This window comes from Vicugna pacos, chromosome 16 (assembly GCF_048564905.1).
Source record: "Vicugna pacos chromosome 16, VicPac4, whole genome shotgun sequence".
Classification (NCBI taxonomy): Eukaryota; Metazoa; Chordata; class Mammalia; order Artiodactyla; family Camelidae; genus Vicugna; species Vicugna pacos.
Genome location: NC_133002.1, coordinates 55,598,876 through 55,620,736, shown reverse-complemented (window position 1 = coordinate 55,620,736; position 21,861 = coordinate 55,598,876). Strand labels below are relative to the sequence as shown.

The 21,861-nt window shown below is 40.8% G+C and overlaps 1 long non-coding RNA gene across 13 annotated transcripts in view; it reads left to right on the top strand.

The window, feature by feature from the left end:
* LOC140686197 (uncharacterized) overlaps positions 1–21,861 on the top strand; it is a 145,195-nt gene that overhangs the window by 6,521 nt on the left and 116,813 nt on the right. For 6 of the 13 annotated variants that reach the window (XR_012059828.1, XR_012059832.1, XR_012059830.1 and 3 more), the window contains 5 exons: positions 14,631–14,732; positions 14,833–14,920; positions 16,672–16,816; positions 17,967–18,012; positions 18,120–18,241. This is a non-coding gene — a long non-coding RNA (uncharacterized lncRNA). Of the gene's footprint in view, positions 1–14,630; positions 14,733–14,832; positions 14,921–16,671; positions 16,817–17,966; positions 18,013–18,119; positions 18,242–18,677; positions 18,911–19,179; positions 19,263–21,861 lie in introns of those variants that run through there. The other 7 variants (XR_012059837.1, XR_012059834.1, XR_012059833.1 and 4 more) reach the window with 5 other exon arrangements.

The following is a 21,861-nucleotide window of genomic DNA, read 5'->3' as shown; positions in this document are numbered from 1 at the left end:
ACAGAATCAGCCTAATTTCCCTGTTGGCCCTATTCCTCTATCAAGTCAAGAAAGTCAGTTTTGCCTTGGAATTTTAGAGTGTCCCCAAGTAGCCTTTAAATTTATGCAGTATTCATCTTGCAGCTATGATCACTGGTTTCTTTTGAAATGCACTTAAGCTCTTACGTATGTACATCCATTCATGGACCATTATTTGGGAAATTGGAAAATCCTTTTTCAATGTGGAACCTTTCTTTCTGGGCCGCCTTATAACTTGAGATGATGACTCTTGGTTCCCACAAACCCACGGTTCCCACTGTGTGAGGCGGTTTTACAGAGGAGCATAGTTGGTGATATGTAGCCTTGAAATGGACTTGGAAAGTGTGTGGGAGCTAAGATAATGCCTCTTGAGAGTTACCGGTGGCCTTGAAATTATAATGCACAGAAAGTCACTGCTGGCTAAGATCTCCCTGGAAGGGGAGATAGATGAATTCTATTGTATGTATATGTTTTTCCTCTTAGGGAATCAAGTTTTGATTCTCTTGAAGTTGGCAATGCTAATGCCACTCTTCTTTTCCTCAGAGACAGAATGACACGGGTTAAAAAACAAAAGTCTGTCTGCTCACTAACATTTCAGATTGTGCCCCCAGATCACTTGGAAATCTTAACAGCAATAGAAAGAAAAAGAGCAACATGCATAGCAGAGAAACACAGTCTAGGAGGATATTAGGCCCTTTCTATCAAGGAGAGCAACAGCCAGCTTCACTCATTTGCTGGTGTGCTACAGCACTGCCTCACAGGAAGAAGCTCTTTCTCGCTGGTGTCTTATAATGGTTTAAAAGCATAGGTTTAAAAATCCCAACTAGACTGGCTAGCTGTGTGACCTTGGGATGCCTTAAGCTTCAGTTCTTTCACCTGCAAAATGGGATGCACAGAGTCCCTGTCTTACGTAGGGTGACCAGCTGTCCCTGCTTGCCTAGGCTTCTCCCAGTTTTTGCACTGAGAAGTCCAGCATTTCGGTAACTCCTCAGGCCTGCACAAACTGGAATAGTATGTCACACTATTTATGAGAAGCAGGTAAGAAAATGTGTATACCACAGATGGCATGATACCTGGCACAAAAAATTTTTACTTTAGCCAATGGATTAGAAGGAATCAAACTATCTTTTTTTTTTTTTTTAATCCCATACATTTTGAGTATTCTTTTGTAAAACAAGAGGGGAACACAACTTTTCCATAACCGGCTGCCAGATTTAGTTACAGTCTTCCTGGTAACTGTGAGGACTTGTGTCATCTCTTTGTGAGGACCTTCCAGGATAAACTGTGTGATATAGATGAGTCAGGTATTGAACAGCTATATACATAAATGCATTTTGGTTTTGTTTTCTCTGTGCTATGATGACAGCAAGCCCAAGTCTCGTTCCCATGGACATTTTTCAGCCCTAAGCTTCTTGGGTCCCCAAATTTTCAACTTTATACTTTTTCTCATAGTCATCACAATAGCCGACATATATTGAACACTTTTCTGTGTCACAGATGACCCTTCAGCACTTTGACATACATTAACTTGTTAAACCTAACAGCAACTCAAGAAGTAGCAACTGTTGTTTCCCCCCTGTCTCACAGGTGAGGTCACATAGACACAGAGAGATGGAGAAACCAGCCTGGGGCTTAAGAGTTAGTTGGGTGGAGCTGTGATGCAAATCAAAGTGGGCTGTCCTCCTTCAGTCTGACCTTTCTCACCTGTAAAATGGGCTAATAGTAACTGCTCACCTAACTTGCAGGGCTGTTAAAAGAACCAGGCAATTTGGTATATATGAAAACATGTCAGCTTCCAAATACTAAATGTACCCTCATGATTCTTTCCTCACACTTTTATTTGCTCCCCTCTTGCTACACAATCTGAAGCTGCAAACATTTTGAGAGATAACAGGGCTACCCTAAGTAGGTTCCCTCTGTTATCAAGGACACAAAGCCTTATTTCCTTGGAATCATCCCCAAGGGGATGATTAGAGAAAAGAATTATCCCAAATGCATCAGGTCAATGATACACCCCCACTTTTCCCCCTCTTGCCAATAGCATTTGTTGCTCTGAGGCACAAAACACAAAGCGAGGTCTCTAACATCACTGTTGCGCAGGTCAAAAGTGGACCGTGCAGGTTCGAAGACGGGAAACAGATGATAAAGGTTAGGTGAGGATTGAGTTACCACTACGCAGCCTCTAACTGCAAACTAATTAGAATTCAGGCCTGTTTCTGAGATGCCAACCCAACAACGATGTCCTTAGAACACAAAATAAAAGGAGCACAACCCTGGAGCTTGGGTTTCTTTGGACTAGAAAGCTCAGCAGGGATGGTGCAAATTATTCACTATTCCCCAGTCCCTGTTTAGCCGGTACCCACACAACACTCCCTCTGATTAATGGAAGCCATATATGCACAGTGACATAAGCCTCGGAGCGCTACAGCATTAGAAATCTCACCAGGTGTGGCTGGTTTATTTTCAGGTGTGGACAGGATGGTCATTAAAAACAGAGCCAGATTTGGTCTCCTACCTAAAGTCAGCACCTCTGCTGCCCCACCCCTGGCAGCGTTTTCATGCCTGCAGAGCCTGACTTTCCTTGTTGGGCAGGCAAGCCTTTCACTCATCAGAGGCCCAGAGCACTTTGGAAGCCTTGGATGTGTCAGTATCAGTCAACTAATGGGAGCCATGTGTTTGCAGAATGGAAAAAAACCTGGCATCTTAGAGATCCAGACATGTATCGCTGTAAATAGGTCTAAAGCAGAGGCTTTTTTTTTTTTCCTGAGCCCCTTTCTCTTCTTAGTAGGTCATTGGCCACCCTGCTGATCGACTATTGATAATCCGATTCCGAATGACTCCGTTTCGAAACGGGAAGGGCTCTTTCTCTGAGGGCAAGGGAAGCAGCTGAGATTTATTGAGTACACATTAGGTCCTATACAATTTATCACTCTAGTGATGATCACAGGGATTACATCCACTGCTGTGTAATTAGTGCATATACCTGCTCGGAGCTCTCCTGACCGCAGGTGGGGAGGTAGGCAGTATCAGCCCCACCGTGGAGACGACTGGAGGGGAGTTGCTACAGTTTGTGTGCTTTCCCCACCATGGCACAATAAATTGGGAAGATAGAAATTACAACGCCAATTTTATAGCTAAGTAAGTTTGAGATTTAGAGAGTTTGAGTAAATTTTCCAAGGACACGTGGCTGGTCAGTGACAGTGGGGGAATCTTAGCCCAGTATTTAAAATAGCCCCTGCAATCCGCTGTGCTTTACCATCAGGCAAAGTTCCCATCATAAGAAGGATTCATTTCCCAACAGAGATGAGGCACATGCTTAATGCACCACTGTAACAGCATAAGCATAAGGAGAAGGAGAGACGTTTTTGAAAACTCGGTTTCATGGAAATGCCAAATTATCAAAGCAGTCATTAGGGAAACAGTCAGAAATCTTTTGGACTTTTTATAGTTTTGTATCTTTAGTAAAAGACAACGTCAAAATATCAGTGGCTAAAAATAACAAAGGCCTATTATTTATTTGTACTGCACAGTCACTGTGGGTCAACCAGTGGGGACGGAGGGTGGTGGGGTGGGGTGATTCTGCGCCACTTTGTCTGCACTCAGGGAAGCAGGCTGGAAGGACTTCCACCAACTGGAGCAGGCCTGGCCTCTGCGACAGAGGGAGGCAGTGTGGGCCATTGTCCGTAGGTTCTTAAAATCAGTCTTCCACCTGATAGTGTCTTTCTTTTTCTTTTCTTTTTACAGTTAGAGTTTTTTTTTTTGCATTTTTAAAAACTGAAGTATAGTCAGTTTACAATGTTGTGTCAGTTTCTGGTGTACAGCCTAGTGTTTCAGTCATATACATACATATATACATATTCCTTTTCATGTTCTTTTTCATCGTAGGTTACTACAAGCTATTGAATACAGCTCCTGGTGCTCTACAGTATAAACTTGTTGTTTACCTATTTTATATATATTAGTATCTGCAAATCTCGAACTTCCAGTTTATTCTTTCACATCCCCTTCCCCACTCTGGTAACCATAAGTTTGTTTTCTCTGTCTGTGACTCTGTTTCTATTTTGTAAACAAGTTCATTTGTGTCTTTTTTTAGATTCCATATATAGGCAATATCATACGGTATTTTTCTTTCTCTCTGTGTCTTTCTCCTGTGCTTCCATTCCATTGGCCAGAGCAAATCTCCTGGCATACCTGACTTCAGGGAGTTAAGGACTGGCAGTTAGTTCCTCCATGAGTGCTGAAGGAGAAAAGCCTATACATTGGGGAATGAACAGTCTGTCGATCACAGCTTTATACACAGATAGGCAGAGGGATACGGAGGACAGTAATCTTTTCCCTGCTTGGGACCCTCAGGTGTCTTAATCCTCCCCAGAAGGGAAGGAGGAAAGTTTGGGATCCCCATCCATTTGAATAAATGCAGACAATAAGATTCCACAAACCCCTTTTCCTTCCAGACCCTGTGACTCCTGCTTCTCCTTTTCTGCCTTCTACCTCATTCCCAACTGCTGGGGATGTGCTTTCTCTCCGGAAGACGTGCTGGGCTGATGACTTCTTCCATGGACGGTCTCTGAGCTGCTCTCTCGGGCAGTTTGGTAAACAGCCTTGGCCTCTGAATTGTCGTCATTTCAGAGCAGAGCTAAGGGGCCTTGCTGCCCTTGGTGTGAATGTGGCTGCAGGCAAGGGCTGACGCTCTGCGGGGATATTATTGCCTGTCTCTTGGGTGCCCCTTTTTCTCACCACTTTCCCAGCCCTTCCTGTTGACCATCTCTTTTCATATTAGCATCTGAATCCTAGAGACTGAGATGAAGATGATCATCTTGGGGGCCAAGGGGTTCTAAAGACACCCAGTTAAGAGGGCGAGTGAACCATCTGTGGGTCTCATTCTTTGCAGGTTATCTTCCTTCCTTCAGATATGTAATTTTAAGAAACAAATTGCCTCCCCAGGAAGCAGCTTCCACCCCCTGAGGGCCCACCCCCACACAGTTGCCCCACCATGAAGTCTGGCACTCAGGCTCTAAGGCCCCTCCCTTTGTTCCATATCACTGGCTCTTACCAGCTTCATCCTTTTTGGAGATGAAAGGCTCTGTCTGAAATGTCAGTTCTGACGATGCTGGGCCCTTTAATTAACGTCACCTGAATTGCTCACTGCTTTACTGCAGTCATCCTAAGGCCTAGTTTCACGCTGACATAGCTCCCAAAGGAATCACCTTGACATTTCTACAAAAATTGGTTGCAAACGGAGCTGTTTAAAAAGTAAGGTCTTATTTAAAAAAAAAAAAACAGCTTCCTTCTTTTTCTTTTGTGGTTCATTAGCATCTTCTAAAATTTTTTTCTCTCTCTCTTTCTACTGGAAACTAAAAGTATTTCACTGTGGCTTGCCAAATGATTTCTATCTCAGTAGAAAAAGAACTTGCTATTTCCTGAAAATCTACCACCATACCCTGCCCCCCCACCCTTTTTTTCAAAATACGTTTTGTGCTGGGAATCAAAGTCAAGTAACTTGATAAGGAGTTAATGAAAACAAATTAATTCTGTCTGCATTTAAGAGAGACAGCATGGCCTCAAAAAGTTACCTTACTTGCTTCTCTGGACTTGGCAATTTCTGGGTGTAACACTGTTAGAAAATTCTAGGTTTTGGGGGAAATAAACAAGAGCATACTATTTTCCCACTGGAGTAAGGTGATTATGGATGTGTAAATTATTCAGATGATTTTGAGGTGAGGGGGAGTGGGAGAAATTTCATTCCAACACATCTGGCTAATTGCATCTAAATTATCATGTTGACCCTCCGTTATGTGGACAATTTGCATTAAATTCTGGGATACAGAATAGGAATTTTAAAACAGTGTTTGTGTGACAGCTGCAAAAACAGTATTTTAATCATCCTAGGTCTGTCCTGGAACTGGATTGTATACCAGTTGAAGAGCTGTCCTGACCTTCACTTCCTCCCCACCTTCCTAAGCCCTTGTGCTCCCAAGGACAGAATGTGCTCACTCCATAACCTTTCTGGACTTGGAGGAAGACTTCCAGTTTGAGTAAACATGTATCTTTCAAAGCTGGCAGCTTTCTGTGCTCTTGTAGAGCCACTGAAAAGTGTTGCTGTAAAAGTGACATAGAAGGGAGTTAGTACAGGGAACAAGAGGCTGTACGTTTTTGTTTCCATTCATGTCAACTCATGTAGCTGTGTGTCTCTGAAGACAGAAAGAATGGTGGCAATGCACTGGAGGTCATTATTGTGTGGTTTATGGTAGGGGGTGAGGGCTGGAGGTCTAAGCCTGCCGATGTCATTGCTTGAGGGTTTGCTCTTACTCCTGGTTTCCAAAGAATATCTGATCATCATGTAGAGAGGGCCAGAGGGTGATAGATGGTGGCATCCCAGTAGCCTTGTGTGGCTTCCTCTGGACAAAAATATCAAGACACCCTTCTTCCTTCTCCTCTTCTCCCTCCATCAGCCGCTCTTTTGGATAGTGAGTGATATTAGACTTGGCCGGTGTAGGGGGAAGTGCATTAGAGATGTGTCTGCATCTGCTCCTTCTCTTTGTCCATGTGCATTCTCTCTTCCCTGTAAGAATCTCCAGTGAGGCTATAGCTTTTTCTTCCTCAGCTTAAGGATTCACCTTAATCTCAGCCAGGAATTTAAGGCTCTCATAGACTTAAGAGGCAGTTCTTAGGCTAAAGCTGAAATAAAGTGGACATTTCACATCCATTTAATTTGAAGGATGCTTTCCAGATCGTTTTGCTTCTTTATGGATCTCATCCCAAAAGGTGGAGGGAGGGGCATTCCACTTATTTATGATATTCCATATATTCATGATCTCAGCCAAAATGTCATATAAACCATCCCACCCACCTCTGTTTAGGATTCCCTCCATGTGCTGAATAGCTTTTAGCCAGGAGGTTCATAAGCAGCTCCAGCAGAAACCACCTGAATCTTTCTCCAGCTCTGGATGTTTTGATGAGGTGACTTGAAATAGGGATGGAGCTGTGGTCTGGTCCTGAAACCCAGCAGACAGCAACAGTTATTTGCCTCAAGATTCTGGGGTTGGAGGTGTTTGGCTGTTGGTTGAGAATGACAGAAAGGGAGAAACCCAATAGACCAAAGGGCGGATGCTAGCAATGCCAAAGGAATTCAGATGGGTGGGGAGGGGGTAAGGACTAACATCCTCCAAAAAAGGTTCCCTTCAAATAACTGGCTATTTGCATCTTGAGTTTCTGGATTCCATTCTCAACATGCGTGCTGAGTCATTCCATTTTCTTCCTAGGGCTTTTCGATTTGCCTTCCAGGTTTACAAATTGATATTATCTGCTAAGGCAAATGCAGGCTTGTTAGTACCAGGGCTGTTCCATGTTGAGAGTGGCCATGAGATCTTGGGAAAAGTGCAAGAGAGAATTATTGAAGTGTCAATTTAGGTTATCTAAACTGAATCCTCCTTATCCCAAGTATGTGGATATCTTTGCTTTTTTGTGTGTCCATGTTATCATTGAGTCAGACAACCAACATTGCATTTTGGTGACGCAACTTGGGCAGCAAACGGTCCAGGTAAATGCCTCTGTTCCGTTTACATGTACTAACACAACATGCTTTCTTGTGCCCTATTAAATGTTCTTTTTACAGTTTCAGCCAGTTTTCATAATAAGTAGGGATTCGGGAAAATGATACGGGGAACTTAGTATAAGACATTAGAGGACTTGAACTCAAGTTTCTGATTTTCTACTAACCAGCTGTCTGATCTTAGTAAAGCTGCATAACTTCTCTGAGGGTCAGAGGTCTCCAGTGGGAACTGGATTGGCTAAGATGCTATGACCAAACATGTGGGAAAACTAATGGAAGGCACCGCTGATTTCTGTGACCTCTAGGTCACGCTTGCACGGTTCTTTTTGCCAGCGCTATGTTATTAAAGAGTTAACCACACTCTAGTCAGGAATATTGAGGTGAGGAGCTGGAGTCTCTCTTTTTTTTTTAATTGAAGTATAGTTGATTTACAATACTGTGATTCAGTATAGTTTCTCAGAGGCAGTTATAAATACAGATTGACTAGAGATGGGATTTAAGAATGCCCTGTCTACAGTTGTCTTTTCTCCCCCCAACACTTAACTCCCTTCCCAGGCTATTCTGGGGCTCACCTGAGATTTATTCATTAAGACGAATGACTGATTTTTTCTCAAGGGTCTTTGGTGATTGCCTGTACGAGTTTTCTGTTCTTGCCATAACAAATTACCATGAATGAAATGGTTTAAGGCAACATGAATTTATTATCTCGTAGTTTTGATAGGTCAGAAATCCAACGTGGGTCTCACCAGGCTAAAATCTAAGTGTTGGCAGGACTGCACTCCTTACCGGAGGCTCTGGAGAAGAATCTCTTTCAAGTTCATGCAGTTCTTGTCTAATTCAATTCCTTGCAGATGCAGGACAGAGGCCCTGTTTCCTTGATGGCTGTCAGCAATGGGGTCACCGGCATTCCTTGGCTTATGGCTCCCTTCCTCCTTCCTCAAAGCCAGCAGAGCAAGTCAAGTCAAAAGTCAAGTTTTGACCTTCCCCTCCTTAGCTTCCTTTCTTGTGCTTGCTTCTTCTCCCGCATCCTTCCTGTTTGACTGGCCTGCCTTCCTCACCTTTACGGACTCTCGTGATTACATGGGGCCAATCTGGGTAATCCGGTCTCTTCTTCCTACATTAAGGCCAGCTGATTAGCAACTGCAATTTTTCTCTTCAAAGTCACTTCACAGCAGTACATAGACGAGCGTTTGATTGAATAACCAAGGCACAGACATTGTGGGGGTGGGGAGAAAGCATCTTTAGAATTTTGGCCTAAGAAACTGTCCTAGACGGGGACAAAGCTATTATCGATCATCAGCACCTTTACAGAATTAACCCAATGGGTGTATTTCTAGTATCACTACCAGCTAAAGGGACTAGAACACCTTTTACTATTTAAGTGCTAAATAGACATTGTGCAGGAGATTACTTTAATTTTTGAGATCAAGGATTAGGATTTTTTTGGCAGAGAGCAAGCATATGAAGGCAGTGAAAATCTAAGCTAGGTGATACAGACAGAGAAAGGGTCACGTACTGGAAAAATAAATAAAACGAGAGAGATCACCAAAGGGGAAAATAATTGACTTAACACTACTCTGATACGTTTCAGGTTGAGAGGCACCTACTGACTCATAAATAATACAATGTCATAGAAATACACACTGCCCTCCTTTGAAGTATTGCTTGGAAAATAAATGAAAAAATATTTGAGTATTTGAGCATCAATTTGAGAAAAAATTTGAAGAGATTTGCATGAGCTGGGTATCCTACCCTTTCCCTTTTCATCCTCCTTAGATTTTTAAATCGAGCCCAGTTGCCCCCTAAGCCTAGCCACATGAAATACGTTCTTTATAGTACTGTGGTTTTATAGATAAAGACACACAATGTTTAAATATTATACATTTCCAAATTATCTTCAGGAGATAAGAATTTATTGTCTTCTTTGATGACATAACATATACCACACATGTATTTCTATTTGTCCGCATACATAGATATGGATTGATGTAGAGATAGACAGATATGGGTAAATGTAGAAAATGATACAGATATGCTGTTATCATCAAATAGACTTTAACACAAGACTTTGCATTCTCAAACAGAAGCAACTGCAATATTGCATAAGAAAAAAAGGACTATTACAGGTTTTGTTTTTACCCAGATTCCATTATTACATGACTCTTTTTTTTTAAGTCCTTCTTGGGGTAGATGTAGATCTCATCTAAATAACCAAATGGAATCGTTCCCCAGTTGCAAGTCCTTTCCAGGGCAATGGGAAATGTATTCTTCTTACATGTTCATTTTGTGGTCATCACGATTTCCTGTCCATGGTCTTTCTTTGAATTCCCTTTGGGCTAAGTTTGGCCCATGTTTGCAGGAGTGAGTGGAAGACAACCTTGCTTTTGATAAAGGCATATCATTTCGTCAGATCCCACACATTCAAAGAGTCTGACCTACCCACGGACCTGGGGTTTTTCAAATCATTAGTCTGGGTCAGGTTGACTATTGTCCCGTGTTCAGTCCTTGACTTGGAAGTAACAGGGCTAAGGGAGAAAGGAAATCATATCCTGTCAATAAGCGCTGAAAATATTTAGTGTGGCAAGCTCTGTGTTTTCTTTCTTATGAAAAGCTGATTAATATTCAGTGGTTGAAGGTTAATACCCCATTCATTTTATTCACTTTACATCCTGCACACAGCAGTGACTGTTCCAATTTCAACTCCTAATTCATACAAATCTGGTTCCAATCAGGAGATTAGTAACTTACTGCCTAAGCAGAAACAAATCACACAATTGCTAAGCTTATCTTTCTGTCCATACACAGACCCGTACATGCACTTGAAATGGACTCATTCATGGATAAATGCAAATGCATAGACCAGCAAAGTCCAATCCATGTGGACACATCTAGAAACTTGTATTTGCTTACGCAAGCATGGGATGGGGGTACCTGAAACTGACACCAAGAAAGCATTGTCTGAATATATTCAGGCAAAGGTCTTTAACCTTACTCAATAATTGTGTCTCTGTGAAGTTTTCTATATCACAGATATTCCTATATTGAATCATATTCTAAAGATATTAGGATGAGTCATGATGTAAAAATTCTCTATGCCATGTCCTTTTGTAGACTATGGTATCATTTGGTAAGTGATCCACGACAACTCAGTCACTTCTTCTACAGATTCATTTTTATGTTGGAGAGGTTTTCATGAAGTTGGGCACACCACTTGTTTGAGAAGGTGAAATTGTATCAGGGTGGACTGGAAGGTAATAATGAAGGTTTTTCTGATCATATAAGTAAAGCTTCAAAACTAGTCACCAGAGTCGGAGGGGATTTGCATTTCCTGAAGATCTTTTGAAATTGTATCGCATTTGTCTGGAAAGGATTAAGAACAGACCTGCGGGGGTCTGTTTTTAGGCTCCTTCCAGCTTAGTGAGTCTGTGACTTGGGAATATCTGTCTGTAGTCATTCTGTAGGAGAGAGAAGTTTAGGTGGACGTCTGCACTCAGGATAGGAAGGAGAAGAGGGGAGGAACATTGTGTTTAAATTTTTCAGATGATGCCACACCACAGTTGACCTAAAGAATGAACCATCCGAGTGTTGGCCATCTGATGGTGAGGATAACGGGTACTAAATTTTTTAATTTTAATTTTTGTATTTATTTCTGCTCAACATAACGGTTACCTTGCTTAAAAAAAAAGATACAGTGGGACTAATAGAACATCATTGTATTCAATGCCATGAGTACTTTATTTGGGGGCCTTGGTGTTGGTGATGCTTTCTTACCAAAAGGATATTTCCCAAAGCCTTCAAGAGATGGCTGTCGTTGAGATGCTATTCCATATTGTTTGAAGGCCTCAAATCCATGTATCACCTAGAGAGTCCTAGGAATATACCCTTCTTTCCTTTCCTCTTTGACTGTTAAATTAGGGGAAAAGGCAAAGTACAGGATTCACAGCTTAAAAAAAGAACTACCCAAGCAAGCAAACAAACAATCCTGTCTTACAGTCCTGTCTCTTCCACTTACTAGGCCAAATGATCGTGGCTTCTCTAAACCTCTTAACCTAGACTGAAGATGAAATAATGCAGTGGCTGGAGATGACAGTTGGTATATTGCAGGCCTTCAGTGATGACAGTTAATCATGGGTTTGCTGTAATGACTGTGTGATTCACATTTGTGAGAATATTTGAAAATCTATACATTGCCAAACAAAGTAGGAATCATTATTATTTCTTGATGCAGTTATAGCTCAAATGGTCTGGGTGTTTTTTTACCTGCCTATGTCTGTCTACTCACCAACCAAACTCCAGCTCCAGTCAGCTGTCGGCAGTGTTCTCTTTGAGCTATAGGAAACACACGGACGGAACTCTTCAGCTAAGTCTTAAACACCTTCTAGCCTGCTGCTGAAGGCCAGGGTTGGCAACACTCTGAGGAACTGGAGAAGTTTCTATCAGCAAGAATTGCACTTGTAATAAAACTGGTAACATCCCTGTCAAAAATGCTTGAGAATGTGGAGGCCCACAACTCAGAGGAATATCCCTGAAATCCACATTTCATTTGAGGACGCTCACTCACACTTAATCTGGGGAAGAACTTGGACTCTTAACTGAGACTTTCCTAACCACTTTCTGGCCTGCATCATCCTGGTAAATTGTAGCGAAATACACGTGATGTAAAATTTACCATCTTAACCATTTTTTTGAGTATATGGTTCAATGGTCTTAACTACATCCACACTGTTGTGCAACCATGACCACCAATCTATCTTTAGGACTCTTTTCATCTTGTAAAACTGAAGCTTCCTTCCCATTGAGCAATACCTCTCCACCCGCTTGCCCCCTCCAGCCCCCGGCAATCACCTTTCTACCTTCTGTCTCTTTGCATTTCACTCTTCAGAGGAACCTCCTATGAGTGGAATCATACATGTTTGTTCTGTTGTGACTGGCTTATTTCACTTAACATCGTATCGTTCGCGGTGTGCATCCTCTCTTTTTGTGTCAGGCGAGAATGGTAGCAATGACCCTCAGGGACATTTGGTGGGTACCGAGGAGCCAACCTGTTCAGTTGACGTCGCTGGATACTGACAGGATCCAGGGTGTGATGGCAACATTAGCCTTACTCCTAATTGGTGGTGATAAACCAAGCTCCAGACCTTCTGGTGGTTCTGAAAAGAATTCTAGGAAACAAAGACTCCCTCCTGGCGGGAAAGAACATGCCCTCTGCGATTTGGAGGTGGAGGAGGCAACCACATGCGGACTTGGAGGCTGTTGTGCTGGGGTTTCTCCCTGCAGAGGGGAAGTTCCATTTAGCACTTTCTTTTAATTTTACAGATGCCATCAGGAGAGACTCTTTGGCTTGTGGAAATACTGTTCTCTTCCTGCCTTTGGGTGACTGTACAAACTTAAAAAAAACCCCTCAAGCTCCAGCGTAGCTCCGCACAGGGTGTCTAGCCAAAATGCAAAGTTTTACCACAGCGCACAAGCAGACAGTGTTTTTCAAGTGAGGGAACAGAGTGAGGTGCCTTTCAGCACCTTTTCCGGCACTTCTTTAAAAATGATTTAAATTGGAGGCAATAGCATCGAATGCTGAACATCTGACACTCAGACAAGACTTAATGAATCATACACTTTAACAACATCACTCCTCTCCAGCCACTTCACTTGGCATCCGTGGTGGTTGTTTTTTTTTCCCCCACAAAAACATTTGTTCTGCAGACCATTTGCTTGTTAGAGTATCCTGGGCAACTCTTGGTTCATGGCAGGGAAATCTGGCCCCAGGGAGGCTGCAAAGCCCAGTTCCTTGTGGATTTCAGAGTGAAAAGACAACAGTGTTCCTTCGGAACCCAACTTAGAAACACCGTTGGTGTCTCCTCGATTCAATCTCTTGCAGAATACAGAAGCTGCATAATCAAATGTTGATCTTAACCCCACAACATCCAGCATTGCCGTTTGATTTGAACCAAAGTAACAAAAAAGTCAGCAATTTTTGTGGGTAGGAAAATTCTAGTGCTGGGGAAAAGACATCAATTCTGAGTCTTCATGTGGGAGTAAATTGTTATCTTTGGTGTCATGAAATAAACCTCTGCAGGTGGGGTCTGGCTGTAGAGCTCACAGCTTGCCTGGCAGTTGTTAAGGACACAGGCAGAGTGGACAGGGGCTGCCCAGCTTCACCGAGGACCATGCATTAGTGTCCTCCCCCACCTTTCAGATGGGTCAGTGTCAGATGCAGTGCCGTTGGCAGAGAGAGTGGTGGGGCCGCTCCCTCTGCAGCTGGACCGTATGCAAACAATTTGATCTTCTAATCCAATCCTTAATGTAAATGTTTAATATAAACCTGATGTTAACACGATATACATGAATTTACTGGCAGGCAAAACTGGGATTTACATCATTCTGAAAATCAGATGTTCTTTGCATCAGAGGTTAGAAAAACCTTTAAAGATGGCAGAATTTTCTTTCTGAATGGCAGGTGCATCCCTAAAGCGTACACACCCAGTACGCTGCTGGGGGACCAACCACTCACAGATGCCAGATTCTGGTGTGTAATCTTTTTTTTGCAGACTGCTCCATGAATGGGGAGTTCGACTCCAGTGCAGTGGCTGGCGATCTAAAGTCTGTGGGCCAAACTGGGCCTACCGTGTCTGTTTCTTTTTAATAGCTTTAATGGGGTATAATTGATACACAAAGAATATCACATATTTAAAGTACAGGCGTACCTCATTTTATTGGGCTTTGCTTTATTGTGCTTTAATACTTCGGTTTTTTTGCAAATGGAAGATCTGCACAACACTGTGTTGAACAAGTATATTGGCGCCATTTTTCCAGCAGCATTTGCTCACTTCGTGTCTCTGGGTCACATTTTGGTAATTCGCACAATATTTCAAACACTCCACCAGCCCTGAAGGCTCAGATGATGGTTAGTATTTTTTTTACTAAGGTTTATGTATTGTTTTTATGGCTATAATATTATTGCATACTTAATGGGCTACAGTGTAGTGTCAACATCACTTTTATACACACTGGGAAACCAAAAAATCCATGTGTGCCACTTTATTGTGGTATTGTCTTGTTGCAGTGGTCTGGAACTGAACCCTCCAGCACCTTCAAGGTCTTCCTGAACACAGTTTGATGAGCTTGGACATAGGCAGACTCTCATGGAACCATCACCACAGTCAAGGTAACAGATACATCCATCACTTCCAAAAGTTCCGTTGTGTTCCTTTTTTCTTTTTGGTGTTGTTGCTGTTTTTGATGTTTTGTTTTGTTTTTGTATTTAGGGGTTAAGAACACTTACCTTGAGATCTACCCTTTTAACGACTATTTAAGTGAAGTGACTCAATCGAGATAAAATTTTGGGTGTGCAAGGTGCGTAAGTTTTTAGAGATCTGTTACACAAACAGAGAGTCTACAGTTAACAATACTGTATTGTCCACAGCCTGGTTTTGGATCGCCCACAAGCTAAGAACAATTTTTGCATGGTTGAAAAGGAAAGAAAAATAGTATTTTATGACATGTGAAAATTATATAAAATTCAAATTTCGGTCACTGTGGGTAAAGTTTTATTGGAACACAGCCATGCTCATTCATTTATGTGCTGTCTGCAGCTCCTTTTGTGATCCAGTAGCAGAGCTGAATAGTTGTGACAGTGACATTATGGCCCATACAGCCCCAAATATTTACTCTTTGGCTCTTCACAGAAAAAGCTTGCCATAGCCTGCCCTAAAAAGTCCGCACATAATGATGCCACTGGCGCTGATGGTACTGACAGTGATGACCAGCATTTACTGATTGCTTCTTTACACCAGGTGTATGTGTGCTGACTGCCCTTTTAGCGTGTGCCATGTAGTCTATTAATAACTTCCACTTAAAAATTACATTTGCTAAGTGTTTATGAGACTGTCACCTGTGTGGACTCTGCCTTTGTCTCCTCCTCTAGATTTGGGCTTTTCTACATGTTAATGATTATCTAGAAGGCATTTTTTTTTTCAATCTTCCTAATTTTACCACTTCCCCAGATGTTTGATGCTTTATAAACTAGGTACACATTTCACAAAACTGGCTGCTCACCAGTATTATCAGGGAAACTTAAAAGATGCCCTGGCTTAACGAAGTAGGGCCTGGGTATGGCACTCAGAACTTGCTTGTTTGGCTTTCATTTTTAAGTTCTACCAGCAGTGCTAAGAATCAGCCTAACTTGGGAACAGTCGGCCAAGATAATTATTTTACTTTATACTTTTCAGACGGATAAGTATTACAGATACCACCTGGCTTGGAACCCTTTGACAGCGAAACTGATTTCCCTATTTTTTAAAAAATCTTTTACTTCCCAGCCCTCGAAGCTCCCCCATCTCCACCATGGTTACGAGCCAGAACTTTGTACCTAGGGGATGCCCAAACCTAGTTACTTGACTGACTAGATAGTGCTGTTTCTGATAAGATGTATTGACTTCCTTCCCTTCCTTAGGAAAGAATTTCCCCATGAAAATAAAATTGCACCCATAGAGCATTGGATTCTCGTATGAAAATATTTACAGTAGTCTGGGACTGGCCCAGGTTAGAGCAATCCTTTTGTTCCTAGCCAGATTTTCACGGAGTCAGATTGACCTTAATTGGAAACGAAAATTTCCACCTGGCCTTAAGGTAACCTCCCAGAAAGATGATGAGGAATTATCAGCAGATTTAATATCTGTACTTTTATGCTGGGATTCTAATTTTTTTTCCCTTTAAGCTTTTAGAGTTAATTTCCCTAGTTTATAGGCAGAATGGAAATGTCTCAAGGTCCCTTTGGCTCCTCTGGATGAAATAATTAGGTGCACATGCTATCCAACACTCCTCTATACCACGGACCCTCATTAGTTTCAAATCTCAATTTAATTTCCAGGAGAAATAGTTCAGGGTTTCCTGAGACTTAGCGGTTGAATCTGAACAACTGCAGGGGGTCTCATACTCAGACTGCCTTTTTCCTGGTCCCCGGTCCACCTCTCACCCCACACCCCCCAGTCAGGTCTCTGTAAGGTTCAGTTTTGCTACCTCTGTGTTTGCAAATAAGACAGACCCGAAATTGTTTCCTGAAAACCAAATGCTTCCATTTTCTGTCTTCCTGATTGCTCCCCTAGTTTGATTTGAAGCCAGTGGCCGTCCGGAACAGGTTTTCTTAAGTCGATCTGTGGTGAATTGATGCAGCCCTAGAATCAAGCATCTGAGCTGTGAACTCAAGAAAAAAAAAAAGGATGCTAATTTGTGCCGTTAATTCATTTGATGGTAACTATATACTAGTTTGGTCCCCGTTGTGATAGCTCTCATACTATTCCTCAAAACCTGAAGCCCACGGCTAGTTGTTTTCTGGTTTCAACTTTCTTCTGTGTGCTGTGGGTTTGACCAACCTGGAAGAACACGACTGATTAGATCTCAGAAGGGTGCTCTGAGTTCCATTCTCAGCACCAACTCAAGTAGTAGTAGATCTTAAAGAAAATGAAATGTTTGAAGATAAACTGTGATGAAATATCAGATTCTCTTTTTTAAGTGTTTTGAATTGAAGTATAGTTGATGTATAATACTATATGTTACAGGTGCATGATATATATAGTGATTCACAACTTTTAAAGGTTATACTCCATTTATAGTTATTATACAACATGGGGAATATAGCAAATATTTTATAATAACTGTAAATGAAGTATTAGATTTTAAAGACTGATAAACTTAGATATTATTCTTTTAGGAACTTTTACTCTGAGTAAAAGTTCTCAAAGAATTTCCTTTGAAGGAGTGGAAAGAGGCTTTGCAGAATGGCTCTTCTTATGTATTTTTATTTATTATTTATGTATATTTTTATTGCAGTGTAGTCAATGTGTCAATTTCTGGTGTACAGCACAATGCTTCAGTCATACAGGAACGTACATATATTCATTTTTATATCCTTTTCACTGTAAGTTACTACAAGATACTGAATATAGTTCCCTGTGCTATACAGTATAAACTTGTTGTTTAGATACTTTATATATATTAGTTAGTATCTGAAAATCTCAAACTCCCAATTTATCCTTTCCCACCTCCTTTCGCCTGGTAACCATAAGTTTGTTTTCTATGTTTGAGTCTGTTTCTGTTTTATAAATAAGTTCATTTGTCTTTTTTTTTTTTTTAGATTCCACATATAAGTGATATCATATGGTATTTTTCTTTCTCTTTCTGGCTTACTTCACTTAGGATGACATTCTCCAGGTCCATCCATGTTGCTGCAAATGGCATTATTTTATTACTTTTTATGGCTGAGTAGTATTCCATTGTATAAATATTACCACAGTTTCTTTATCTAGTCATCTGTCAATGGACATTTAGGTTGTTCCATGTTTTGGCTATTGTAAATAGTGCTGCTATGAACACTGCAGTGCATGTATCGTTTTGAATTAAGGTTCCCTCTGGATATATGCCCAGGAGTGGGATTGCTGGATCATATGGTAAGTCTATTTTCAGTCTTTTAAGGAATCTCCGTACTGTTCTTCATAATAGCTGCACCAAACTACATTCCCACCCACAGAGTACGACGGTTCCCTTTTCTCCACAGCCTCTCCAGCATTTATTGTTGGTGGACTTTTAAATGATGGCCAGAATGGCTCTTTTAAGGAAGTAACAAAGATACCCTTCCTTGAAACCTGCCCCTTTTTGGACTTCTCCTACATCTCATTGGTAAGAGTTGGGTCACATGTCCTTTTTCAAACCAATCGCTCTCAAGGAGAAAAAGGATTACCAAGATTGAATAGGAATAATCACTATTCATCCCCTTTGAGTTACTTGTTGGAAGAAGAATTGACCAAAATAAGGGCAGGCTGGCATGAAAGGGTGGTGGATGGGCAGGTACTTGGGTAAGGCAATCAGTAAACGACCATGCCTGTCCTGCAGATTACTGTACCACACAAGGGGCTTATAGAATGTTTCATTGAGATGAGGTATGAACAGTTCTGCCGAAAAAAGGCAAAGGCTAATTGGCTTCTTATAGTCAATTAATTAACCCTGGAACACTCAAGACTGTGTGCTTAGGTGAGTGGATTCCAAATTCCTTATTTGATTGCCTCTGTCTCTCCTTTATAAGACTATGATGTCGGTTCCCTGGGTTGTGTTACAGGGAGTGACCTTGAATTCTTGCTATGTGGTCATTACCAAAGCCTATCGTGATGAACTGATGTTCTTTCAAGTTTTTGCTGGATACCTACACTAACTAACACGAACAACAGTAGCCATGCTACGTAAGAACTGCTCAAGACTTGAGTTTGATTTAACGCCAAATACTCAAAAAGAACCCCCAAAACAAAAACCTAGCATTAGGGGAAATGAAAATAATCAGAAGTTTAGACGTCATATTGAGTTGTTTTCATTGGCTGGCATAATACATAGATTATTTTCCTCTTCATGGAACAAAATGTGATACCATATTTCTTCACAATTAAATTAAGGCTGAAGAACAACAAAGACATTATGGTTCATATGATGCATTGGGAAGATATTGTCTGTGCTCCACTTGACTACAATGCCTTTACTTTGTTGCTTTATGAAATGCCAGGTTTTCAGGGCAAATCCTATTAAGGGGTTTTAGTTCCTGCCTGATATTTTGCTTTCTTCTCTGCCAGCTGCCACTGCACAGAGATGCCCTGGGATTGTTCAGAGTGTGACTGGACTTGATTTAGAAATTAAAACTACCAAACTAGGGAAATGTGTCCGATCATTCATTCTCTTATCTATTTATCTATCAAATATCTATCATATCTCTTAAGTTCATTGTAATTGCCTGCTTACTTGTCATTTCCCATCACTACTCTGTAAGTGGTGAAACTGGTTCCTAGCTGTATCTTCAATGCCTGGTGTATTTACTGAGGAGTCTGAATATTTATTCAGTGTTTGAATTCTCAGTGAGCTTTTAGTCTAGGGGAGAAAATAAGACATACAATTAAAGAAAAATAATATGTTAGAAGAGGGTACTGCCACAAGAGATTTATTGGAATTTTGAAGATAGACAGAGATCGTAAATAGTACACTCATTACTGTTTAGGGGAAATGATCAATCAATCTATCTGTCTGTCTGTCTATCTATTATCTGTCTGTCCATCTATCTAATTGCTTAGGTAGCATACTTTAGTTCTTTATTCATATAAGCCATAAACAAAGCAAGCAAATCAGTTATTTAAAAGGTGTTCACAGATATAAATGCTGAATATATTTCTTTGTCAGTGTTTACTCAAACTTTTTTATTTAAAATATAGGAGATCTACGTGAGTTTCTTGTAGATAGCAGATAGTTGCGTCTTGCTTTTCTATCCAGTTGAACAAATACTCTAATTGGAGGGTTCAGTCCATTCATATTTTATGTCATTATTGATTTGGTGGTAGGTAAGTCAACCATCTTGTTATTTACGTCCTATTTGTCCCATATGTTTTTGATTTACGTGTTCTTTTCCCTTCTTTTGTTGGGGGGGGGATAACGGTATTTGAATATTTTTATCCTCCATTTCATTTCCTCCGTTGGCTTTTTGTAGTCACTTAGAATTAGTGTTGTATTAGTGTTTCATTTATGGTACAACACAAATGTAAGAACTGTATTAGTCAGGGTTCTCTAGAGACACCAAAGCTCATTGTATTGCACTTCATTTTATTGTGCTTTGCAGACATTGCCTTTTTTTCTTTTTTCACAAATTAAAGCTTTGTGGCAATCCTGTATCAGGCAAGCATACTGGTGCCATTTTTGCAACAGCATTTGCTCGCTTTGCATCTCTATGTCACATTTTGGTCATTCTTACAATATTTCAGACTTCTTCAGTATCGTTATATTTGTCACGGTGATCTGTGATCAGTGATATTTGATGTTGCTATTGCAAAAAGGTTACGACTTGTGGAAGACTCAGACGGTGGTTAGCATTTCTTAGCAATGAATTATTTTTGTATTAAAGTATCTGCATTGCTTTTTAGACATAATGATATTGCATGCATAATAGACCACAGTATAGTGAAAATACAACTTTTATATGCACTGGGAAACCAAAAAAAAAATTGTGTGACTCACTTTATTGTGGTATTTTCTTTATTGTGGTAACCTGAAACTGAATCCACAGTATCTCCAAGGTGTGCCTGTATGTGTGTGCCTGTGTGTGTGTATGTATACATAAATACACACACACACACACACACACACACACACATATATATATATAGAGAGAGAGCTTGATTATGAGAAATTGGCCAATGCAATTACGAAGTCTGAGAAGTCCCACTATGTACCATCTATCAGGATGGAGACCCAGGAAAGTCGGTGATACAATTCCAGTCCAAAGGCCTGGGAACCAGGGGAGCCAGTGGTGTAAATCCTAGTCCCATGACAGGAGAAGACTTATGTTCCAGTTCAAACAGGCAGGCAAGAGGGAAAAAGGGGGAAATTCTTCCTTTCTTTGCCTTTTTTTTCAAGTATATTCAGACCTCCAATGGGTTGGGCGATGCCCACCTACATCATGAAAGACAATCTACTTTACTGCATCCATCAGTTCAAATGCCAGTCTCATCTGGAAACACCCTCACAGACACACCTAGAAATAATGTTTAATCTGAGCATCCTGTGGTGTAGTCAGACTGACACATAAAATTCATCACTGCAAGAACCTTAAAGCAGAGTAATTTTGTATTTCACAACCCCCATCCTCTGTGACCTATTTTACTTGTATTTATTACAAACCCTAGGTTGAATATTAGTTTTGTCTTAAAAATGATTTCTCTTTCAACAAAATTTTAGACAAATAGCTAAAATTTTATTATGTAACCAGATAGTTACCATTTTGGGTGCATTTCTTTCTTTCCTGTAGCTACAAGTTTCCGCCTCGCATCATTTCACCTTTAGTCTGAAAAAATTCCTTAGTATTTCTTGTAATGTTCTCTTAGGAGTGTCCTATTTCACCCTCATTTTTGAAGAATATTTTCACTGGATAGAGAATTGTGGGATGACCCTTTTTGTTTCTTTCATGACTTTAAAGATGTCATTCCACTATCTTCTGGCCTTCATTGTTCAGATGAGAGGTTAGCACCCATTTGTACTGTTGTTCATCTCTCTGTAATGTGCTTTCAGGAATTCCTCCTTATCTTTGGTTTTCAGCAGTTTGACTACGATATACCTGGTTATAATTTGCTTTGTATTTATCCTTTTTGGAGTTTGCTCAGCTTCTTGGGCATACAGATGGATGTTTTTCATCAAATTGGGGAAATATTTGACCATTTTTTCTTCAGGGGTTTTTTTTTCCCCCTTGCCCCATACACTTATATTCTCCTTCTGGG